Source organism: Alnus glutinosa, chromosome 2, assembly GCF_958979055.1.
Source record: "Alnus glutinosa chromosome 2, dhAlnGlut1.1, whole genome shotgun sequence".
NCBI lineage: Eukaryota > Viridiplantae > Streptophyta > Magnoliopsida > Fagales > Betulaceae > Alnus > Alnus glutinosa.
In genome coordinates, this window is record NC_084887.1 from 5,523,096 (window position 1) to 5,548,781 (window position 25,686).

A 25,686-nucleotide genomic window follows, 5' to 3' on the forward strand; every position below is an offset into this window, starting at 1 on the left:
GGCCAAAAAAATTTGTTGGTAGAGGTCAATAGGCAAAAAAAAAAAAAAAAAAAAAAAAAAAAAAAACTTAATACAATAAGTAGCTTGATGCCTTTGGGTAATTGGAAAAGCACGAAGGGCTTCTTAATTTTTCCTGTGTTTAGGTACATGCACTTCCTATATGTATGGACTAGTAATGTTTATGGTTGCACGCATATTGGCCCATAACAAAGTAGCGTTTAATTCCCATAGAGTCTTTGCAAGTCCAATAGAAGACAAACTCATGATAACTTGCATTGGTATCAGGCATTATCATGTTTCTCTTCTAAACTATAAGTTAATTCCGTATATGCACTATCTGGTTTACTAGAAGAAGTAGCTTTGCTAGAAAAGCCTCTCCAAGAAACAAATGCCGGCTGTTTTGGAGTTGGAACTGATGCAGCTTCACTGTCAAGCATGGTAACAACATTTGACATGGTGGGGCGGTCATTTGGGTCTTCTTGTACGCATAAGAGTCCAACATTCACGCACTTCACAAACTGATCTGCATTGCAAACTTCATGTAGAGTCGGGTCCATTAAATCCAACACCTTCATTTCACCCCACAATCTCCATGCCTATGACATTTTAAAATCAGAGTTTTATATGCATTATAAAATAACCAAGGAAATTAATGATTGCAAAAAATTAAACACACTTACATAGCCTATAAGGCTCATGGCTAGTTTTGATTGATAGAATCCTGTATTTTTTTTTTCCACTTATAATCTCAAGTAGAACTACACCAAAGCTAAAAACATCGGATTTAACTGAGAAAAGTCCATCTAATGCATACTCTGGAGACATATAGCCACTGCATACCAACATATTTCATCAATGGATAAGGTAGGCACTTTAAACAAAGTTGGGGGATTTAAAATTATGCTTACTAAGTTCCAACTACTTTGGTTGTGTTTGCCCTGGTTTCTTTGCCTCCAATAATCTTTGCCAAACCAAAGTCAGATATTTTGGGGTTCATCTCCTCATCTAAAAGAATGTTGCTGGTTTTCAGATCTCTATGGATGATCCTCAATCTGGAGTCTTGGTGAAGATAAAGAAGCCCACGAGCGATTCCCAAAATGATGTCGAAGCGCATCTCCCAGTCCAAACACATGCTTAGCTTTTGATCTTGCAAGTTTTCCATTTTCCATTCAAAGAATAGTGTCAAGAATAGTAACAAATCAGCTTTTACTTAAACAAGATATATAGTCTATCAAGCACCGCAAGAGATTAGGAGTTCAGTTAAGAGACCAACCAAATATAAATAAGTCTAAGCTTTTATTGGACATATACTCATAGAGTAAAATCTTTTCATCTTCTTTTATGCAATATCCCCGAAGTCTAACAAGATTTCTATGTTGAAGTGTTGCAATCAACACCACCTCATTTTTAAATTCTTGTAAGCCTTGTCCTGAGACACTTGAGAGCCTTTTTACCGCAATTTCTTGACCTCCTGGAAATAAGCCCTGAGAAACCATACTCACAACGTTACCAATAACCAGAAATTAATTTACATGAACACTAACACTAGTTAATGCTGCTGAAACTACCTTGTAAACAGGCCCATAACCCCCCTCTCCGAGCTTGTTTGCATCTGAAAAGCTATCTGTAGCTGCGAGAATGCCTTCCAAATCAAAAAAGGGTACATCTATGCCTCTCTCATCTTCTTCTTTGAACTCACCCGAGCCCATTAAGTCTTTCAGATGTCTTTCACTATCTAATGTGCGAAGTACTCGATTTCTTTCATTACTTCTTCTGTTATCTGAGTTTAGCAAACAACCATATATATATCAATTACACTTGCATGATAATTAATTACATGAAAGAGCTAAGAAATGGCTTCATTTTGATTTAAATGGAAATACATATTGTGCACAATAGATTAATTTTGTTAAAATCATAAAATATTTCAAAAGCTTAAATTGATAGAAAATGATGAATTTAATCATTTAATTTATAATCTAACATTTTTCAAAAAGCAGTTACCTTGTCTATTGGCTATCTTTCTTCTCCACAAATATATACATACAATTGCACTTGCGAGAACAAACACTACTATTAGAGAAATCAAAACAATTAGAGTACTCAACGACATCTTTCCTTTTGAATGCATCTTTCCTTTTGAATGCTCTTCTGAAGTCTGAGGATGATTATCACCTGCTACAGGCTCTGATTGAAAAATCAAAGTGATAAGTTAAATTTCACAGATATACTATTCAGATTCATTATCGCAATTATAATGTCTATTAATGTTAGTACAAGGTAAGCGTGCATGATACCAAAAACCTAAACCTGGCAATAAGCTAAATAAGGATTTGAAAGTTCTATAAAAAACCTTGAAATTTCTAATGTACAATATATTTGAAGTACTGATTATACATAAAGGAAAATAAAAATTTTAGAAAGGAGCACAAATTTTGAGTTGAATAGGGAAAATTTTTCTTAACACTGATGAAATGCAATAGAGAAAGAGGTCCGAGGTTTGATTATCACAACTGATTTTTGAGAACCATACTATGTATCGACAAGCCTCTAAGGCTCGACTACTAGGAAGCTCAAAGAGGCCTAAAATATGTACATACCAACGAGGTCAAGACTATGCTAGGACCAAGCTCAACAAACAAGTTCACACCATGTCCAAGATTGACAACAGGAGGATGTACGTTCGTCTCAATGGGACTCACCACAGTCGATCCCCTCTCCCACCAAGTCAGATAACAACCTTCCACGCCAAAAATCACCCCAAAAATGGCCATATATATATTCCCTAAACAAAAACGCCAGCTGGAGGCCTCTAAAGCCCTAGGCGAGACAGGGCAGGAACATCAGCCTATATATAGAAGGCGAAACCCCTCCATCAACTGGGCAATGATTCTAAGAAAACTTAGTCTCAAGCATTCACACCCATCCACTGACCATTGCATGCGCACCACCACACTGCCAAATGCAATTTCTCACACCCTATGCACTACCACATCCACATACATTGTCTTACTACCTTTAATCTAGATTTACTAGCTTTGCTCTCTAAGAAAAAAGGATTTTACTAATTTAGGCGTCGGAGTGCATCTGGTCCTACGGGACTGATGGGCTTTCTGACGACCTCTCCCTTATTTTGTAGAGAAACTCCTTCTCGGAAGGCGGCTTGAGGTCACTCAAGGTGCTTGCACCAACAAATTTAAAAAAGGAAGACAAAATATCAATATATAGGACAGGATCCTCCTAGTGGATTAATTCTTTCTTCGCTATTAATAGAGCAATCTTAATGTGCCATAGACACATGAAATAGTGTCCTAACCTTTAGTGCTACAGTTTAAATTTAAGCCATCCCATCGGAAGTTTCTATTGCAATGGCACCTCTTCTTTCCATCACTTGCACTATTGCAAGTTGAATTTGGCCAGTCCTTGCAGTCTCTGGATGAATTACAGCTTGGCTCCTTCGGGATCTCCCAACTAATTATTAGTTCATCAGCATTAAACCAGTTGATCAACTTGAATGGCGGATTGAGCTGATTTCCTCTTGAATTTCTAGCTTCAGGATTGTCGTCATATTGTTTGAGTTGGATGACAAATGTTCGTGCACTTGAATTGATACTGGTGACACGATAGGACGTGCCATTGAGTGGCGACTTGAAGCTTACCTGGCCTGTGAAACTGTTGCAATCAAAACTGTAGTACATGAGGTCACCGCAATTTGGTCCAGTGCTCAGCGGGTAAGGGATCAAGTTTGTACCACAAGGCTCACAATTCCTAACGGTTGATTCTGCAAAGGTATAAATTTTTTAATAGTAATTAAATACTCAAATTTGCAAGGTAACAAGCTGCTTGACATCTCAATTACCGCTGTGAATACCCTGGCAACCCACAGGTGACAAGTGATAATGTACAAATGAGGTTAATTTTTCAAATTGTCTAACGAAATTAAATAGAACTATAGATTTTGAGGGTAATGTAATGTCATAATCAAGAATAAAAAGAAAGACTAGTGCTATGATTTTAAAAATCCGTACCAGCAGAGGTGGCTTCTCACTTCCTTTTCACATCAATGATATTTTTTTAATTTCCAAAAAATTGCCTTTACTAAATTAGCCAGATCAGTATCTATGGATGCAATTCAGCTACTGAATTAATGTGTAGAAGGAGTACCTATATCAAATTTGGGCACGCGGACAAAGAGGTTACCACCACGGCCCTTTGTGTACTCCTCTTGAAGATTACTTAGATCCGATGTCCAAATCCAGCAGATGTCGGTCCTAGTAGTATTGTATGAATAAGCCTGGCACTCGCTGTTGTTAAGGCAGTACTCGTTTCTGCATTCTGTTTCATTTTTTACCTTGAACTGTAAGTCTGGCTTGCCCACTTTCATCATCTTTAAGCTCAAGAACATGTGGCCCTTGTTAGATGAATTTCTGGTACACCCACCAAAAAAGTCTCTAGAATTCCAATGCTCTGGGTAACTAGGCCTGAACCCGGGCAAGCATTTGCATACCAACCTATTGTTAATATTGCAGCTGCCGAATTTCCCACAAGCATTGTAAATGCTACATTCGTCTTTCGGCTCCCTCCATTTCAAAGACCAATTTCCCTTGTCCACATCCCAGTTCAGATACTGTAATTCCCCGTTATAATTCATCACTAACCTTTTGTTACTAGAAACCCCCCCACATTTGGTATACGTGCCACGCATCACGCAGTTGTTGACATTTGATAATAAGTTGGCTATGTCATCCGGGAAATTGGGCATTTCATCTGAGCTAAAGAAGTTGCCTGACATCCAACTTCTCCAATAATAGCCTGTCTTTTTTGAGATAATGTAGCGGCCCTCTCCTTCTTGATCTTGCTTAAACGTGAAGTTCCCAGTTCCCGGGTCACCATCACCTATCCATGAAGTCAACGCCAACTCTTCATCCATCTTCATACCTGGAAGAAATGTATCAGTTGGACTTTGGAAGCTCTCCCATAGAGTCGTTGCATACTGTTCATCCCTGAAGACCAAGTTTCCAGAATCCATGAGCGTCAAATTTCGATTTGTAGACCGATAATTTTCAACATCTGCTGTCCAATAAACTTCTCTAGTATTAATATCCCATACCTTAAGGTTTCCATCTTTTGCAATTCCAAAAGAAACTCCCGTGGAACCGTTAAGCACTGGTTTGTCTCTGTTGGCAACCCATACATATGTTTTTTGATCCCATTCGTGATACCATATCCCGACATAGCTTTTGTTGCTAGCGCTTCCCATAGCGTTAAAGAATCCCAGTTCAAACCGTCCTCCACTGGAGACAAGCGTTTCTCCATGCTTTAAAGTAATCCACTCGCCATGCTTTAAAGTATCTCTAGCATAGCAATCCACACGACAGGAACACAACAATAGTATGTACAAGCAAAAGATCATGAAAGACAGCAAGCAATTACTTGCAGACAATATGCAGTTGAGTTTTCTTCTTTGGCTTACCATTACGAATAAAGCATGCAGGCAACTAATTTAATTGAAATTCTCTCTCATTTCAAGCATACAGAGGATTTCCTGGTACAAAAATGCCTCGATGTTCTTGCATGCTTTCTAACCAATAAGCTTCAACGGCGGAGATAGGGGGGGCGGGGAAGGGCACCAGCTGCCTGCTACGCTGAAGACTGAAGCGAGAATTGAAGAAAATCACAACGCTCACTTAGTGTTGTACGTGTTTTTACTTATCAATGTAATTCTGTATGACTGTAAGGTGTAAATCATAGATGTGTGAGGTGTCGTATTTTTGTGGAGGAGAATTAATGTTCAATCAAAGTTTCCATTTCCAATAGCAAAAAGCACGTGACTCATTATTATGGGGTTGAAAATGTTCATTCAGACTAATAATTTTCAAACTGTGTCAGTGTATCAGTGTATCGGGGGTAAAAAAAAAAAAAAAAAAAAAAAAAAAAAAAAAAAGAGAGATAGAAATAAAATAAAATAGAATCTTCTTGGCAAGAGAGGAGAGGACTATAAAAAACAGGTGTTTTGTGATACTTTGCGGAGCTACTCTCCTTTTCCTTGAATTATATAATGAACAAGCATAATTAATTCCATGTTGAAGGTTTTTCCATTCAAAACCAGTAAATGGTTTTCAGGGGCGCCTCCGGGTTCAAGCCCATGTGGCGACTTCGGTTTCAAACTCTTTTTTTTTTCTTTTTCTTTTTTTGAACAGGGTTTCGAACTCCTTGATTTGGCTTCAGAGTCAATGGTAAATTGCGGACGGATTTGTAGCTAATTTTTTGAGACTAGTTTATAGAAATTAGTTAAAAACCAATTTGTAACTAATTTATGTCTATATTTTAGAGCTTTTGCCATCACTTATTAGGATTAAGATGATATAATATTTGGTCTATCTCAAAATTAAATAAATATTGCTTACCTTGTACTACCAATTAGATCTGAAAACATGTTTAAGTTTGTTTTTACTACTGTGATTAAACCATTTACAACCACCCATTACAAATTATTAAATTCCGTCAACATTTGTACAACAATTTCATTAATAATGGTTAATAAATTTGCGCATGTTTGGCAGGTGAGAAAAAAAAATTTTCACTTTATTTATACTTTTTTAAAAAATAATCAATTTCAAAACATTTTAACTTTATAGAAATATAATTTCTTGCTAACTTTTCACACAACTAAAAACATAATTATCATATATGGCAGGAAACTATAAAATAGTTGTCATTTTTTTTTTTTTTTAAAAGCTTATGATTTCCTGCCACATAAAATAGTTGTGTGAAAAGTTGACAAGGAATCATATTTCAACTTTATATCATATCAATAATTTTTTATTACTATTTAAATTAAAAAAAAAAAAAAAAAAAAAAAAAAACTCACTACAATACAAAACTTTTTTATTTTTCCATACAATTTTTTTTAATTTTTTAATTTTTTATTTTTTTTTATATCACATCTATCACTTCTTACTACTACTTAAAATAAATTCAACTCACACTCACTTGTCAAACATACTCAAAAATTAAGTTAAAAAAGAAGTAAATTTAAGAGAAAATCTATGATAAATCTTTGGGTAAAAGCGCGATTTGAAAATGGTACTTAACTTTTAATTTTGGATTTTAAATGCCTGAGTGTTCGCAAATTTCAAATCGGTCTCTCCATCACATTGTTGTCCAAATTTACTGTACATCGTTAGTGCCACGTCAGCATTTTTTTTATTAAAAATAATATTTTTGTTATTTTAATAAAAAAATAAAATAAAAAATACTAACGTGATACTAACGATGTACAACAAACTTGGACGAAAATGTGACAGAGGTATCGATTTGAAATTTGCGGGCACTGAGGCGTTTAAAATCCAAAATTAAAAAGTTAATGACTATTTTCAAATCGCGTTTCTATTTAGGAATTTATCATAAATTTTCTCTAAATTTAATATATAAAATAATTGTAAGTGACTAATTTTGTTACAGGTAGTATTTTATTATTATTTTTTATTGTTTAAAGTTTGTTTAATTCGATCCGGCCATCCAACCGTCGCAATGGAAAAGAAACCAACAGCTGAATTTAATGAATTCTTCTATAACTTTTTATTATTATTATTATAAGCATTTATGTTTTTGCTTCTTCTTTTCTTATACGTTTTCGGAAAAAAAAAATAATAATAATGAAAAATTGTTGCATAGCAAAGGCTATACAGGCTACTAAAAATAATGTCCAGACACATCTGTAAGACCTCACGATCCTCACCAAACAAAAAACTGCCCTGGCTGACGGCGGTTTTTAAACGATCCATGCTTTTCTGCTGGCGGCTTCTCCCTACTCTCACCGGGTCTCTGTTGGTGGTTTTTTATTATCATGTTTTTTTTTGTTTTTTTATGTTAGTTTTCGCAGTCTGCTTGATGGATGATAATGGATAGTTGGTTTTTATAACTTTTCAGCTTAGATGTCTCATCTCTTAGGTTTTTTAGTGAGCTCTATTGTAAAGAGAGATTCCTTATTGCTGTCCTGTAATCCTTGTATTTGTTTAGTAGCTGTTTTCAAGTCAGTTTCTAACTTGGTGTTTAAAAAGACTTTTAAAAAAGTCTTTCTGTTCGGTATAATTTGGCCCTTTGAAGTTTTTAACAAAGGTTGATTCCTGTTAAAAAAATAAAAAATAAAAAAATAAAACTGCCCCGGAATAGTAATAGCCAAAGCCAATCCCACGAATCCAAAGCTCCAACATTATTATATACATATTGAAAAATTATTTTAATTCCATTGCACGGCTCTCGTCTTATTGAAACAGATTTGAAGCAGCTCTTCGTGGCCATCACGTGCCACTACGGTCTGCGGGTGTTTTTGTGGTGCACGCGCCACTGTTACTCCGAGCCCTTTTGTTGCACGCGCCAGGTCTCTGACTCCGCGCTCTCTATCATGGTGATTCTCCATGGTTGGTTTTGTCTGAGTAATTTGGGGGCCCCAAACATGTACAAGTTTCACTTTTTTCTTTTCTTCTTTTAATTGACTTTACTTTTTTTTATGGACAGTTTTTCTGGGAACTCTGCTGGAGGAGGTTTCTTCAATCTAGTCTTAAAATTAACGTGTTTTTGGAGCACGTAAAAAGCACATGTTTTCTTAATAATAGGAACAAAGTTGGAATGAATTTTATTTAAAAAGTATGTGTATCTCACATGCTATTAAAAAAATGGACATATGTTATTTTTTCAGATTATGTTGAAGGAACTTCCTCCAACCTAGGAAATCTTTGTCATTTTTTTTATTATTATTTTTACTAACTCACTTTTTGTTTCCTTATTTAAATGCTTCCTTTATTATTTTCCTATATTATTTAAATATTCTTTAAATTAAATGCTAGATAAAAGAGAAAAAAAATTATTTAAATATTGTTTCAAATAAATGATAAATGAATGAGAGAGAAAAGATATTATTTTTTTTAATATAAAAATAATATTAAGAGAATCACTTTTACTTTTTTAAATTTAGGGTACAACTTTTGATTCTCTTACTGTTTCTATAATTCATAAAACAATTAAAAAAAAAAAAGATTTAAAAATGCTACTGTACAGGAAGGATTTGACTTTACATCACTGTGCATGAAAACTGGAAGTGTTGCACAAAGGGATCCGACTTCCATGCGGTAGTTTAAAACTACCGCATGAGTGCTGTACCGTTTTCCACTATATCACATTAAAAAAAATTTGCAAATTTTTTTTTAAATTTCAAAATTATAAACATAATAATAATTAAAAACAAAAATTATAAAAACATAAAAAAAACTAAAGGGGTGACCGGCGTTGCCCTAGGGGGTGGCTGGCCACCCCATTATTGGCCAAGGGGGTGGCTGGAGCCACCCCCTTGGCCGATCTGGGGTGGATCGTCCACCCCAGTCGACTTTGGGGGTGGTCCGGCCACCCCCTAAAAGCCAAAAAACAAAAAAAAAAAAGAACAAAAAAAGATTAGGGGGTTTGGGGTTTGAGCCACCCCCAAATCGGCCGTATGGGGTGGTCGAAACCACCCCCAGGCCCTTAACGGTGGTCCGGCCACCCCTAAAAGGCCAAGAAACCAAAAAAAAAAAAAAAGTTTGGGTTTTGGGGGTGGTCGGTGACCGGATCACCCCCAAAGCCCAGCCACCCCCAGATCGGCTGTATGGGGTGGTCGAAACCACCCCCAGGCCCTTGGGGGTGGTCCGGCCACCCCTAAAAGGCCTAGAAACCAAAAAAAAAATAAAAATAAAAATAAAAAAATAAAAAAAAAAATAAAATATTGGTTACTAGCAATATGTCGTTTTTCATAAAAATAGGCCCAATATGCTACTCAGATTACTAGCAATGACTTTTTTAAATGTATGAAAAATTCTTTAAAAATTTGGGATAATTTCATAAAAGGGTATCAAATTATATGTCGTTTTGAAATAAGGGTACTGAACTAGCAAACGTTTTAAATTGGGGTATCCAAATTTTTAAACATTTCACTTAAGGGTATTCTGTCGTTAGGATTTGCTGTTAAATCATGCCAAAATTCCTAAAATACCCCTATGTTTATTTTTTAAAAAAAATTATAAAATTTTTCAAAGATTCAAGCATGAGTATTTTTGCAAATTCTGTTAAATTCTGACCAAAAACCTAAATCCTAGCATTTTTTCGTTTTTCTTTTCCTGAAAAAAAAAAAATGGGTATTTGGGGAATTTTGATAGGATTTAACATTAAATTCTAATGGAGTACTCTTAAATGAGACGTTTGGAAACTTGAATACCCCAGTTTGAGACATTTGCTAGTTCAGTACCATTGTCTCAAAACGACGTATAATTTAATACCCTTTTGTGAAGTTATCCCTAAAAACTTACTACAACAAACTTTCTTGATTTTCCCTGTACCAAGGAAAATGGTAGTACTTTTGCTTTCTTTAACATTATTTTAATATAAAAAACTTTATATTCTCTCTATTTCTTCTAGATCAGACTAACATGTTTTTTTCAAGTTAGGGCACCACAAGTAAGCACAAGAATGAAATAAATATAATTAATATTGTTAAATTAGCTTCAAATCGATCCATTCGCATAAACTTGCAGATTAAACTTTCAAAGACAACCTAAGGTCCAACTTATGATTTCATGATGTTGCTCTGTTTTGGTTCAACTGAGGATTTGAGCAGCTTTCAAAGAGTTTTATTTTCCTTTATGTATATATAATCACTTCTAATTGTATGTTAGAAATTGGAAGGTTTTTGGTAGAACTTTCAAATCCTCTTTAGCTTATTGCGAGGTTTAGGTTTTTGGTATCATGCTTACCTTGTACTAACAATAGACATTATAATGGCGATAATGAATCTAAACAGTATATCTGAGGAATTTGGCTTATGATCACTTTGATTTTTCCATCAGAGCTTGCAGAAGGTGATTAAATTCGTGTGTAAGAACATCTCCAGCGGAGAGTTAAATTCTTTAAAATAGTCAAATTTGATTATTTTTACCTTTTTTTTTTGTTTTTTTCTAACAGTAAACAATGAATAGGCGACATTGCCTATTCACTGATCATCTGTTAAGATTTTTTTAGTTAATATTTTCTCTCTCCCTCTCCTTCCCTGTCTGTCGCTCTCTTTCTTCGGTACACGCACTCTACCTTCTCTTCTTCTTTCCCAATCTCCCGAACCTTCCTCCCCTCCTCTCTTTTCTTCTTATATTCTTGGTCTTTCTTTCTCGTCCGAGCCACAGAGAGGGCGAGAGACCGGGAGAGAAACAGGGAGATTCGGGGGAGAGAGAGATCAAGAGAGAAACAGTGAGACCCATGAGAGATTTTGAGAGATTGGAGTACTGGGTTGCCGCCGGTGGTGAACCCGTGAACCCAAATGGGCAGAAACCTTGAGAGAGGCCAGATTTTCCGGTGGGTATCTGGTGTTCGGGGAATGGGTTATCGAAGAGGCGTTTTCCGGTGGACCTTAAGCGAACGATGAAAAGAGAGGGATTTTTCTCTCACTTTCTCGGCTCTGAACTGTGAGAGAAAGGAAAGGAAGTCGACTATAAAACCGGAGAGTGAGCGGGAGACCGGAGAGTGAGAGAGAAGTGAAAAAAATAAAATAAAAGAAAATGATTAAAAAATAATATTTTAACAAAATAGAGAGTAAACTGTTAGAGTTTATATTGAAAGGTTGATAATTAAAATAATAAAAAAAAATGAATAGTTAAAATAAAAATTATTGCCTGAGATGCTCCAACACATTCCAGTCTTCCCTAGTTTGACATATAAGCAGCACAAATATGGTTTAAAACTCCTAATGATGGAAACTGTCCGATCGTAAATTGACATGAGCTGGAGAATGTTTGACGAACCTGTAGCCTGCAGGTAGAATTTGAGTGGAGAGTGTCTTTCAGTAATTGGAAGTGCTTTTACCTATGTCAATGGCCGCTCAAATATTGGCCCATAACAAAGTAACTTTCTTGCTCAATTTGTATTGACGTAAAGTATTTTTTTATTTTTTTGTAGTATAATATTTTTAAAGAAATAATTTTCAGAAAAAATAATATTTTTTTAAAAAAATTTTAACATTTAGCTCGTACGAAAATATTACCAACGACGAAAAACCACTGAAGACGAAATTCCAGCGATGGTGGCTAAAATTCGACAGCACCGTCTAGATTCTGGCCAATTCAAATTGTAACGACTCACCCCCAATGACTTAATATTGTTCACTTTTGGCTCCCCAAACCAAACTTCACAGGAGGTCACCTATCCTGAGATTACTCTCGCAGAAGCACGCTTAACTGCAGAGTTCTGATAGGTTTATCGTCATCACGGCTTTAAAACGCGTTGTGTCATAAATGGTGCATTTATACATATAAGCACATCATCATTTCCAGGTGATGTGGGACGTCATAATCACCCCCCTCTTTGGACCCAGCGTCCCCGCTGGCGTCCCCGCTGGCGTCCCTCATTGGGCTTGTGCACGCTCCCACCATCTCAAGCTGGGCAATTGCTTTGATACCATTTGTAACAATCCACCCCTAATGACACAATATTGTCCGCTTTTGGCTCCTCAAACCAGACTTCCTAGGAGGTCACCCATCCTGAGATTGCTCTCGCAGAAGCATGCTTAACTGCGGAATTCTGATAGGTTCATCGCCATCAAGGCTTTAAAACACGTTGTGTCATAAATGGTGCATTTATACATATAAACACATCCTCATTCCCAGGCGATGTGAGACGTCACACAAATGGTCAGTTTCATCGCAATCTGGCGGTGGTTGCCAGATTTTAGTGACGGAGGCTAGGCCAGAATCTAGCTAGTACAACCGAATTCCAGCAATCGGATCCCAAAATTTGAGGACCTTCGGTTGTAGATTCGGGCTGTCAAAAACTCCAATGTCCGACAGTGGTGAATTCTCACAAATGTGCATGCAAAAATGAAGAGTTTTAATTCAGAAAATGATTTACAATTTTTAAAACTATAAATCGTTTCCAAAAATTGAAGAAGTGTTTTCGATCAAACTTAAAATGATTTTTACTAACTATCATTTTCGATTGCACCAAACACAAAAAAATACATAAAATATTTTACGTCAAACAAACAAAGCATAAGCAAAGGAATGATGAACCCAACTATCCAAAATATGAGATTTTTCAGGTAAGCATCGTATCTACGAGCAGCTTTACTCTACTATAATTGATATCAAATGTTTGGTCCACTTGAATTTTTGCAAGTCTGATAGACGACAGACTCATGATAACTTCCATTGGCATAAGCTGGCATTATCATGTTTCTTCTACAGTGCTACTTGTTAATTCCGTATATGTATCAGGTTTACTAGAAGAAGTAGCTTTGCTAGAAAGGCCTCTCCATGAAACAAATGCCGGCTGTTTTGGAGTTGGAATTGTTGCAACTTCACTGTCAAGCATGGTAATAACATTTGACATGGTGGGTCGGTCTTTTGGGTCTTCTTGTACGCATAAGAGTCCAACATTCACACACTTCACAAACTGATCTGCATTGCAAACTTCAGGTAGAGTCGGGTCCATTAAATCCAACACCTTCATTTCACCCCATAATCTCCATGCCTATGACATTTTAAAATCAGAGTTTTATATGCAGTATAAAATAACCAAGGAAATTAATGATGGCAAGAAATTAAACACTTACATAGCCTATAAGGCTCATGGCTAGTTCTGACTCATAAAATCCTGTATTCTTTTTTCCACTAATAATCTCAAGTAGAACTACACCAAAGCTAAAAACATCGGATTTAATTGAGAAAAGTCCATCTAATGCATACTCCGGAGACATATAACCACTGCATGCATGCCAACATATTTCATCAGTGGATAACACAAGCATTTGTATATTCTTTATGAAAATAGAGTTGGGGGATTGAAATTTGTTCTTACTAAGTTCCAACTACTCTAGTTGTATTTGCCCCTGTTTCTTTCCCTCCAATAATTCTTGCCAAGCCAAAGTCAGATATTTTGGGGTTCATCTCTTCATCTAAAAGAATGTTGCTGGTTTTCAAATCTCTATGAATGATCCTCAATCTAGAGTCGTGGTGAAGATAAAGAAGCCCACGAGCAATTCCTAAAATGATGTTGACGCGCATTTCCCAGTTCAAACACATGCTTCGCTTTTGATCTTGCAAGTTTTCCATTTTCCATTCAAAGAACAGTGTTAAGAATAGTAACAAATCAACTTTTACTCAAACAAGATATATAAAAGAGATTAGGAATTCAGTTTAGAGACCAACCAAATATAAATGAGTCTAAGCTTTTATTGGGCATGTACTCATAGAGTAAAATCTTTTCATCTCCATTTATGCAATATCCCCGAAGTCTAACAAGATTTCTATGTTGAAGTTTTGCAATTAACACCACTTCATTTTTAAATTCTTGTAAGCCTTGTCTTGAGACATTTGAGAGCCTTTTTACCGCAATTTCTTGACTTCCTGGAAATAAGCCCCGAGAAACCATACTCACAACGTTACCAATAACCAGATACTAGTTTACATAAACACTAACACTAGTTAATGCTACTAAAATTACCTTGTAAACAGGCCCATAGCCCCCCTCTCCGAGCTTGTTTGCATCTGAGAAGCTATCTGTAGCTGCTAGAATGCCTTCCAAATCAAAAAAGGGTACATCTATGCCTCTCTCATCTTCTTCTCTGAACTCACCCGAGCCCATTAAGTCATTCAGATGTCTTTCACTATCTAATGTGCGAAGTACTCGATTTCTTTCATTACTTCTTCTATTGTCTGAGTTTAGCAGACAACCATATATATCAATTACACTTGCATGATAATTAATTACATGAAAGAGCTAAGAAATGGCTTCATTTTGATTCAAATGGAAATACATATTGTGCACAATAGAGTAATTTTGTCAAAATCACCAAATATTCTAAAAGTTTAAGTTGATAGAAATTAATGAATTTAATCATTTTATTTATAATCTAACATTTTTCGAAAAGCAGTTACCTTGTCTCCTGGCTATCTTTCTTCTCCACAAATATATACATACAATTGTTGCACTTGTGAGAACAAACACTTCTATTAGAGAAATCATAACAATTAGAGTCAACGTCGACATCTTTCCTTTTGAATGCTCTTTTGAAGTCTGAGGATAATAACCTTCTACAAGACCTGATTGAAAAATCAAAGTGATAAGTTAAATTATAATGTCTGTTAATGTTAGTACAAGGTAAGCGTGATACCAAAAACCTGAACCTGGCAATAAGCTAAAAAGGATTTGAAAGTTCTATAAAAAAACCTTGAAATTTCTAATGTACAATTAGAAGTACAAATTATAGGGAAAGGAAAATAAAACTTTTAGAAAGCTGCACAAATCTTGAGTTGAACAGGAACACCGATGAAATGCAATAGAGAAAGAGGTTCGGGGTTTGATTATCGCAACTGATTTCGAGAACCATACTATATATGTACCGACAAGCCTCTAAGGCCCGACTACTTGGAAGCTAAAAGAGGCCTAAAATATGTACATACCAACAAGGCCAAGACTAAGCTAGGACCAAGCTCAACAAACAAATTCACACCATGTCCAAGATTGACAACAGGAGGATGTACGTTCGTCTCAATGGGACTCACCACAGTCGATCCCTTCTCCCACCAAATCAGATAACAACCTTCCACGCCGAAAATCACCCCAAAAATGGCCATATATATATATATATATTCCCTAAACAAAAACACCAGCTGGAGGCCTCTAAAGCCCTAGGTGAGAGAGGGCAGGAACATCAGCTAGCCTATATATAGAAGACCAGGCAAAACCCCTCCATCAGCCAGGCAATGATTCTAAAAAAACCTACTCTCATGCACTCACACCCATCACTGACCATTGCGCACCACCACACTATCAAAGGCAATTTCTCACCCTACGCACTACCACATCCACATACATACTCTTAATTACTACCTTTAAGAGTAAGAGTGTAGATTTACTAGCTTTGCTCTCTATCAATAAAGGATTTTACTATTTTAGGTGTAAGAGTGCATCTGGTCTTATGGGATTGGTGGGCTTTCTGACGACCTCTTCCTTATTTTATAGATGAACTCCTTCCCAGGACGCGACTTGAGGTCACTCAAGGTGCTTGAACCAACAAATTTAAAAACGGAAAACAAAATATCAATAGGACAGGATCCTCCTAGCAGTCAAATTCTTTCTTCACTAACAGAGCAATCTCAATCTACCATAGGCACATGAAATAGTTTCCAAACCTTTAGTACAATTTAAATTTGAGCCATCCCATTGGGAGCTTCCATTATTGCAAAGGCACCTCTTCTTTTCATCTGCTGCTCTACTGCAAGTTGAATTTGGCCAGTCCTTGCAGTCTCTGGATGAAGTACAGCTTGGCTCGTTTGGGGTCTTCCAACTAATCTCTACTTCAGCTTCAACGCCAGAACTAAAGTTGCTCTCAATAAACGGCAATGAGTCATCGAGAAGCTGAGTTGCTCTTGAATTTCTATCATATCCTACTTGTTTGACTTGGATGACAAATGTTCGTGTAATTGGATCGATACTGGCTACTCGATAGGTGCCACTGGGAGCCTTGAAGCTAACCTGGCCTGTGGAACTGTTACAATCAAAATAGAAGTACATGCTGTCGCCGCAATTTGGTCCAGTGCTCAGCGGATAGGGGATCAAGTTTGTGCCACAAGGCTCACAATTCCTAACCGAAGATTCTGCAAAGGAATAAAATTTGGAATAGTAATTAAACACTAAATGATGAGCTTTGGCCCTTGTTGTATTTAAAATTAGAAATAGAAATTAAAATTTGATCTTAAGGTGCATGCGTTACCCAGTCACTTTCTTTAAAAATTATTAATTTGTCTCCACCAGTTTTGACCAATATTTTTTCAGGTTATAATTAAACCCATAAATCCTAATTCAGATCATGAACGACATCCGTCCCATACTAGCTAAAGCAGAAGCACAAGCTCATACACTGAGCATTGCTTGCTTTAAAGCAATCGCTTAGTATGATTTGTGCCTTATAAATGTTATCTTGACTTTTACTTTTTCCTATATAGGACTCTCTTCTTCCAAAACTATTTAAAATTTTACATTTAAAAAATTTTCAAACCACAAACTATATATATATATATATATGATACATTGTCACCCTAAGAAACAATTTCTGACCACCTTTATCCACGTGACAACTTTTACTTTTACATTTTTTTTTTTTTTAAAAAAAAAAAAAAACTCTAAAACTAGTTAGAGAACCATCTTGTCACATATTTCATATATGTGACAAAAAATTATATTTCATATATATATATATATATATATATATATATATATATATAAGTCAAGTACTTCTGTAAATACCCTGACAGCCCACGGGTGACAAGTGATCTGTGCATGTAGACAATGTTATTTCTTCAAATTGTCTAACAAAATTAAACAGAATTATGAATTTTGAGGGTAATGTAATATCATAATCAAGAATAAAAAAAAAGATTAGTGCTATGATTTTAAAAATCCGTACCAGCAGAGGTGGTTTCTCACTTCCTTTTTGACATCAATGATGATTTTTTTAATTTCCAAAAAATTGCATTTACTAAATTAGCCAGATCCGTATCTATGGATGCAATTCAGCTATTGAATTAATCCAAGCATATATATTCCAATGCGTAAAAGGAGTACCTATAACAGATTTTGCCACGCGGACAGAGAGTTTACGACCACCGTTTGTGTACTCCTCTTGAAGATTACTTAGATTCTCAGTCCAAATCCAGCAGAAGTCGGTCAATGAATAAGCTTGACACAGGCTGGAGTTAAGGCACTGCTTTCTGCATTCTGTTTCATTGTTTGCATCATAGATACGAGAGTCTGGGTTGTTCACTTTCATCATCTTTAAGTTCAAGAACATGTCGCTGTTGTCAGGTGATGTCGAATTTTTGGTGCACCCATCCAAAAAATCTCCAGAATTCCATTTCTTCGGGTTAGTAGGCTGGAACCCAGGCAAACATTTGCATAGCACACTATTGTTAACATTGCAACTGCCGAATTTCCCACAAGCATCGTAAATGCTACATTTGTCTTTCGGCGCCCTCCATTCCAAAGACCAATTTCCGCTGTCCACATCCCACTTCAAATATTGTAATTCCCCCGTATGATTCATTACTAACCTTTTGTAACTATCAGCCTGCGGCAAACACCTGCGATAGTACTTGCTGTGCTTCGCGCATGGCCGGCTGCTAAAATTCAATAACAAGTTGGCTACTTCAAACTGCTCGTGCATTTCATCAAAGCTCAAGATGTCGCCTGATATCCAACTTCTCCAATAATCGAGTCGTCCTAGCCTTTTTGTGATTACGTAGTGGCCTGATTCTTCTTTGTATTGCTTAAACGTGAACTCCCCACTTCCCGGGTCAACATCACCTGCCCATGAAGTCAACGTCAGGCTTTCATTCATCTTCATACCTGGAAGAAATGTATCAGTTGGATTTTGGAAGCTCTCCCACCGACTCGTCGCCAACTGATCATCACCGTCATCGCTTAAGACCAGGTTTCCAGAATCCATGAGCTTCACAGTTCGATTTGCAGACGAAGAAATCTCAACACTTGTATTCCAATAAACGTCTCCAGTAGTATTATCCCATACCTTAAGGTTGTCATCTTCTGCAATTCCAAAAGAAACTCCCGTGGAACCGTTAAGTATTGGATTGTCTCTGTTGGCAATCCATACAAATGTTTTTTTATCCCATTCGTGATACCATATCCCGACATAGCTTTTGTTGCTAGCGCTTCCCGTAGCATTAAAGAATCCCAGTTCAAACCGTCCTCCACTGGAGACAAGCGTTTCTCCATGCTTTAAAGTAATCGACTCGCCATGCTTTAAAGTGTCTCTAGCATAGCAATCCACACGACAGGAACACAACAACAGTATGTACAAGCAAAAGATCATGAAAGACAGCAAGCAATTACTTGCAGACAATATGCAGTTGAGTTTTCTTCTTTGGCTTACCATTACTAATAAAGCATGCAGGCAACTAATTTAATTGAAATTCTCTCTCATTTCAAGCATACAGAGGATTTCCTGGTACAAAAATGCCTCAATGTTCATGCATGCTTTCTAACCAATAAGCTCCAACGGCGGAGATAGGGGGGTCGGGGAAGGGCACCAGCTGCCTGCTACGCTGAAGACTGAAGCGAGGATTGAAGAAAATCACAACGCTCACCTAATTAGTGTTGTGTTTTTACTTATTAATGTAATTCTGTATGACTGTAAGGTGTAAATCATAGATGTGTTAGGTGCGTATTTTTGTGGAGGAATTTTTCAATCAAAGTTTCCATTTCCAATAGAAAAAAGTACGTGACTCACTATTATGGGGTTGAAAATGTTCATTCAAAGTAATAATTTTCAAACTGTGTCAGTGTGATTGAGTAGGTGTGGTCTGTGTGGCTTACCAATTACAATTTACACAAGAGAGCGACTTCAATGGGTATTACCGTATTGGCACAAACTCAACTTTTTGTGCCTTCCAATGAGATAGTAACAACTAACAAGTCAGCTTGAAACAACCAAAAAAAAATTAAAAATTAAACGTCAGATCATACCAAATCTGAAAAAAAAAAAAAAAAAACAAGAGAAAAATATGAGTCCACCACCCAGGCCGAGAGCAGGAGAAAACCGCCAAAGGTTCCGTCGCCGCTGCTCAATCACCGGTATTTTTTTTTTGCAGATTTAATCTTCATTTTAACAGATCCATAGCTCCACCGGTATTTTTTTCTCTTTTGTACAAATCTAATCTTCATTACACAGGCTTAATTGTGTAAGAATGCAATATTATTCTCAAATGTCTGTAAGTCTCATTCGGTAATGGCGTTGTAGAGTTCTAAAGATAAATTGTTGCAATTTTTGGAGTTTTTTTTAAGTTGGCGGCCGGGTGGTCGAGGTGGGCGGTACAGGCGAGTCAGGCGGCAGTGGTTTTTGTGAAGCTACAGTAAAACCAAGCCATGTGAAGAAATCAATCTTGAATTTAATAATAAATGCGGAAATAATAAAAAGAAAATGACACAAGGAATTAAGAGTGATTCGGTGTTACACACCTAAGTGCATCACTATGAATTAACCCTAAAGATTACATTGTGCTTATTGATTTGATTGATTTACAATACAAAATATTCATATTTATAAGAGAATTGAGATAAATAAAAATAGTAATCAAATCTGATTATCATCGAGCTTATTTATCATCAATCTTATAAAAAAAAAAGAGTAACTTACAATATTAATATAATATATTTCTTTTAAATAAAGAAAGTGTATTCTTTAACACCATGCGTGAAAGTTGAAACCAAAGATAAGGCAAAATACAAAGATTTTTTATTTTTTTTCTTCAGATTTGTTATAATTTGGTTTTTTTTTTTTTTTTTTTTTTTATTTTAAGTTGACTTGTCAGTCTTTTTGACTAGTCTCTGTCTTTGGATGACACAAAAAGATAATTTGTGCCACAACCACAAGTTATTCTCCTACCTGTTTTCTATGAATTAAAGGCAGCAGATAACAATTGCAAGGACACCTGTTTTCTATCAATTACTACACTTACACATTGACCCATTTACAACAACCCATTACAAATTATTAAATTCCGTCAACATCTGTACAACAATTTCATTAATAATGGTTAATAAATTTGCGCATGTTTGGCAATGGCAAGTGAAAAAAAAAAAAAAAGTTTCACTTTATTTTTACTTTTTAAAAAAATAATCAATTTCAAAACATTTTTACTTTATAAAAATATAATTTCTTGTCAACTTTTCACACAACTAAAAACATAATTATCTTATGTGGCAGGAAATCATAAGATAGTTGTGATTATTTTTTTTTTTTTTTTAAAAAAAGCTTATGATTTCCTGCCACATAAAATAGTTGTGTGAAAAGTTGGCAATGAATTATATCTCAACTTTATATCATATCAATAATTTTTTATTACTATTTAAATAAAAAAAATTCACTACAATTCAACTTTTTCATTTTTCCATACTTTTTTTTTTATTATTATTATTTTTTTTTTTATTTCACATCTATCACTTATTACTACTACCTAAAAAAAATTCAACTCACACTCACTTGCCAAACATACTCAAAAATTAAGTTAAAAAAGAAGTAAATTTAAGAGAAAATCTATGATAAATCTTTGGGTAAAAGAGTGATTTGAAAATGGTACTTAACTTTTTAATTTTGGATTTTAAACGCCTGAGTGTTCGCAAATTTCAAATTGGTCTCTCCATCACATTGTTGTCCAAATTTACTGTACATCGTTAGTGCCACGTCAGCATTTTTTTATTAAAATAATATTTTTGTTATTTTAATAAAAAAATAAAATAAAAAATGCTAACGTGGTACTAACGATGTACAATAAAATTGGACGAAAATGTGACAAAGGGACCGATTTGAAATTTGCAGGCACTGAGGCGTTTAAAATCCAAAATTAAAAAGTTAATGACTATTTTCGAATCGCGTTTCTATTTAGGAATTTATCATAAATTTTCTCTAAATTTAATATATAAAATAATTTTAAGTGACTAATTTTGTTACAAGTAGTATTTTATTATTATTTTTTATTGTTTAAATTAAAGTTTGTTTAATTCGATCCGGCCATCCAACCGTCGCAATGGAAAAGAAACCAACAGCTGAATTTAATGAATTCTTCTAAAACTTATTATTATTATTATTATAAGCATTTATGTTTTTGCTATTCTTTTCTTATACGTTTTCGAAAAAAAAAAATAATAATAATGAAAAATTGTTGCATAGCAAAGGCTATACAGGCTACTAAAAATAATGTCCAGACACATCTGTAAGACCTCACGATCCTCACCAAACAAAAAACTGCCCTGGCTGAGTCAGGCTGACGGCGGTTTTTAAACGATCCGATGCTTTTCTGCTGGCGGTTTCTCCCTGCTCTCACTAGGCCTCTGTTGGTGGTTTTTTATTATCATATTTTTTTATTTTTTTATGTTAGTTATCGCAGTCTGCTTGATGGATGATAATGGATAGTTGGTTTTTCTAACTTTTCCACTTAGATGTTCCATCTCTTAGTTTTTTTAGTGAGTTTTATTGTAAAGAGAGATTTTTTATTATTGTCCTGTAATCCTTGTATTTGTTTAGTAATTACTTCCAAGTCAGTTTCTAACCTAGTGTTTAAGGAGACTTTTAAGAAAGTCTTTCTGTTCGGTATAACTTGGCCCTTTGGAGTTTTTAACGAAGGTTAATTCCAGTTAAAAAAAATAAAAAATACAAAAATATAACTGCCCTGGAATAGTAATAGCCAAAGCCAATCTCACGAATCCAAAGCTCCAACATTATTATATACATATTGAAAAATTATTTTAATTCCATTGCATGGCTCTCGTCTTATTGAAACAGATTTGAAGTAGCGCTTCGTGGCCATCACGTGCCACTACGGTCTGCGGGTGTTTTTGTGGTGCACGCGCCACCGTTACTCCGAGCCCTTTTGTTGCACACACCAGGTCTCTAACTCCGCGCTCTCTAACATGGTGATTCTCCATGGTTGGTTTTGTCTATGAGTAATTTGGGGGCCCGAAACATGTACAAGTTTCACTTTTTTCTTTTTTTCTTCTTTTAATTGACTTTACTCTTTTTATGGATAGTTTTTCTGGGAACTCTGTGGGAGGAAGTTTATTCAACCTAGTCTTAAAAATAACGTGTTTTTTGAGTATGTAAAAAGTACATGATTCTTAATAATAGGAACAAAGTTGGAATGAATTTTATTTAAAAAGTATGTGTATCTCACATGCTATTAAAAAAATGGACATATGTTTTTTTCGGATTATGTTAAAGGAACTTCCTACAACCTGGGAAATCTTTGTCCTTTTTTTATTATTATTTTTACTAACACACTTTTTGCTTTCTTATTTAAATGCTTCATTTATTTTTTTTTATATTATTTAAATATTCTTTAAATTAAATGCTAGATAAAAGAAAAAAAAATCATTTAAATATTGTTTCAAATAAATTATAGATGAATAAGAGAGAAAAGATAATATTTTTTTAATATAAAAATAATATTAAGAGAATTACTTTTGTTTTTTTTAAATTTAAGGTACAACTTTTAATTTTATTGCTGTTTCACTAATTCAGAAAACAATAAAAAAAAAAAAAAAAAAAGATTTAAAAACTCTACTGTGCAGGAAGGATTTGACTTTACATCACTGTGCATGAAAACTGGAAGTGTTGCAAAGAGAGATAGATATACAACACAGTTCGTGGACGTGGGCATGAACACGGAACACTATATTAAAGGCGGGAAATACTAAATATGCATCCCTCATCCTCCCTTGTCACCCCCTTTTCTTTAAAAAAATTAATTTTTATTAAAAAGTTGTCTCTTATATGACATCGGAGACAACTTTTTAATAAAAATCAATTTTTTTATTATAAAAGGGGGACAAGGAGAGATGAGAGTGCATGTGTAGAAGGGCTCGTTAAAGGCTGCCATGGGGGGATAAAACCAAAAGGTGGTCGCATAGCTCCCGTCTTATTGAAACAACTTTGAAGGGGATAAATCGAGTAATGGTCTAAATTTTTAAATTAGAAAAAATAAAAAAAAAATTGAAGGGTGCCGAGGATGAGGATTCCTTATAATTTTTTTAAAATTATAATTTTTTAAATTATGTGAATTTAAGTTGTTTCATACATGAAACGACATGAAAAATGCTCCATATTAAAAATGTGATATCTTAACAATAAGAATTGAGTATATTTTTATCAGAATTTTATACTTTCTATCGTACAAAAGCTTTCAAAAAAAAAAAAAAAAAATGTTTTTTGGTTTATAAAAGAATAAGTGTCTCTCTAAAAGTTCTTCTAAGATGTTCCATGAGGAAAATATTTGGAGACCTGAACTGAAGGGGCTTCACTAAAATGTTTTATTCCTTGAAAAAAAAAAAAATCTCTCCAAAAGTGAAGAAAAAATATTTTGGAATGAATTTTTTTTTTTTTGTTGCCTTGATAGTCGATACCACGTCATATCTTTAATATGAAGCATTTTTTCAAGCCATTTGAGGTAAACAAAAAAAAAAAAAAAAGCTTGAATTTACGTAATTTAAGAATTTATTTATTCATTTATTTTGAAATTGTAAAAAATCTTAATCCCCGAATGGAATTTGATTCAAAAGCAATTTTTGTGGTGTGCAATAAGTAATAGCGACTATTCAAATGTCTTGTCAACTTCCTAGGACACCCTAGATACCAGATAATAGAGGGTTTTCTGACCGGGAAAATATGGCTTATCTCTTACCATTTCAAAGAATTTGTAGATTTTCAAATTTCATAATTTAAGTCAGTTTTAAGCATTGAAATGCTTGAAAAATATTACATATTAAAAATATGGCATGTTATCAAGACAATCAAAAAGAATTCCCTTCCAAAAAGGCTTCATCTTCACATTTACAAAGACACTTCTTATTCATAAAATCAAAATACAACTTTTGGCTTAAAGATTTTTTACAACATAGAGAGCAAGAACTTGATAAAAATATACTCAATTCTCAATTATAACATGCCACTTTTTTAATATGTGATATTTTTCAAACATTTCAATGCTTAAATTGCATAATTTGAGAATTTATGATTTCTTTGAAATTTGTAGAGAATCATAATCCTCTATTTTTACACCCTCCCTTTTTTGGATCAGGATCCTCTCAAATATTTGTTTGAATTTAAAAGAATTTGCGCAGGTAATTATAAGAGACCACTTATAAAACTCACCTGAATAAATAAAATTTAGATTGTCCAACCGAACAGGCTTTCTCTTCTCCTATTGTTCATACCTTCCTTAGGCTTATTAGTCTTTCCTGTAATGGGCTTATCACTGTACAACAAAAGTTATAAAAATGCCCAATTATAGCCATCTTGCTATCAAATATAGCATGCACATTTACTTCAATTATTTTTTATTTTTTTTTTCAAAGCACTTACATATCTACGAAAATGTTGTGAGAATGTCATCCTAGCATAGACCTCACATAACCAAGAAAAATAAATTTGAAAATGTCATCCCATCCTAGCATAGACCCCACTGACTAAGAAAAATAGGCCCAATATGCTACTTAGATTACTAGCAACGACTTTCTTAAATGTATGAAAAATTCTTTAAAAATTTGGAATAATTTCACAAAATGGAATTAAATTACATGTCGTTTTGAAATAAGAGCACTGAATTAGCAAATGTCTTAAATTGGGGTATCTAAATTTTCAAACATTTTACTTAAGAGTACTCCGTTAGGATTTGCTGTTAAATCATACCAAAATTCATAAAATACCTCTATGTTTATTTTTTTAAAAAAAAAATTATAAAAATTTTCAAAGATTCAGGCATGAGTATTTTTGCAAATTCTGTTAAATTTTGACCAAAAACCTAAATCCTAGCATTTTTTTTCTTCCTAAAAAAAAGAAGGGTATTTGAAAATTTTTTATAGGATTTAACAGCAAATCCTAACGGAGTACCCTAAGTGAGACGTTTGGAAACTTGAATACTCCAGTTTGAGACATTTGCTAGTTCAGTACCATTGTCTCAAAACGATGTATAATTTAATACCCTTTTGTGAAGTTATCCCTAAAAACTTACTGCAACAAACTCTCTTGATTTTCCCTAAACCAAGGAAAATGGTAGTACTTTTACTTCCTTTAACATTATTTTAATATAAAAAACTTTATATTCT

At 34.6% G+C, this 25,686-nt stretch overlaps 1 non-coding gene and 1 pseudogene across 1 annotated transcript; one reads left to right on the forward strand and one right to left on the reverse strand.

Annotated features, from left to right (window-relative positions):
- Window positions 1-265: 265 nt before the first annotated feature.
- LOC133860223 (uncharacterized) lies at window positions 266-19,151 on the reverse strand (annotated as a pseudogene).
- Window positions 19,152-23,812: 4,661 nt separating this feature from the next.
- On the forward strand, window positions 23,813-23,878 carry LOC133862119 (small nucleolar RNA Z159/U59). The gene has a single exon (XR_009899142.1). It is a non-coding gene; the product is annotated as a small nucleolar RNA Z159/U59 (small nucleolar RNA).
- Window positions 23,879-25,686: the final 1,808 nt, after the last annotated feature.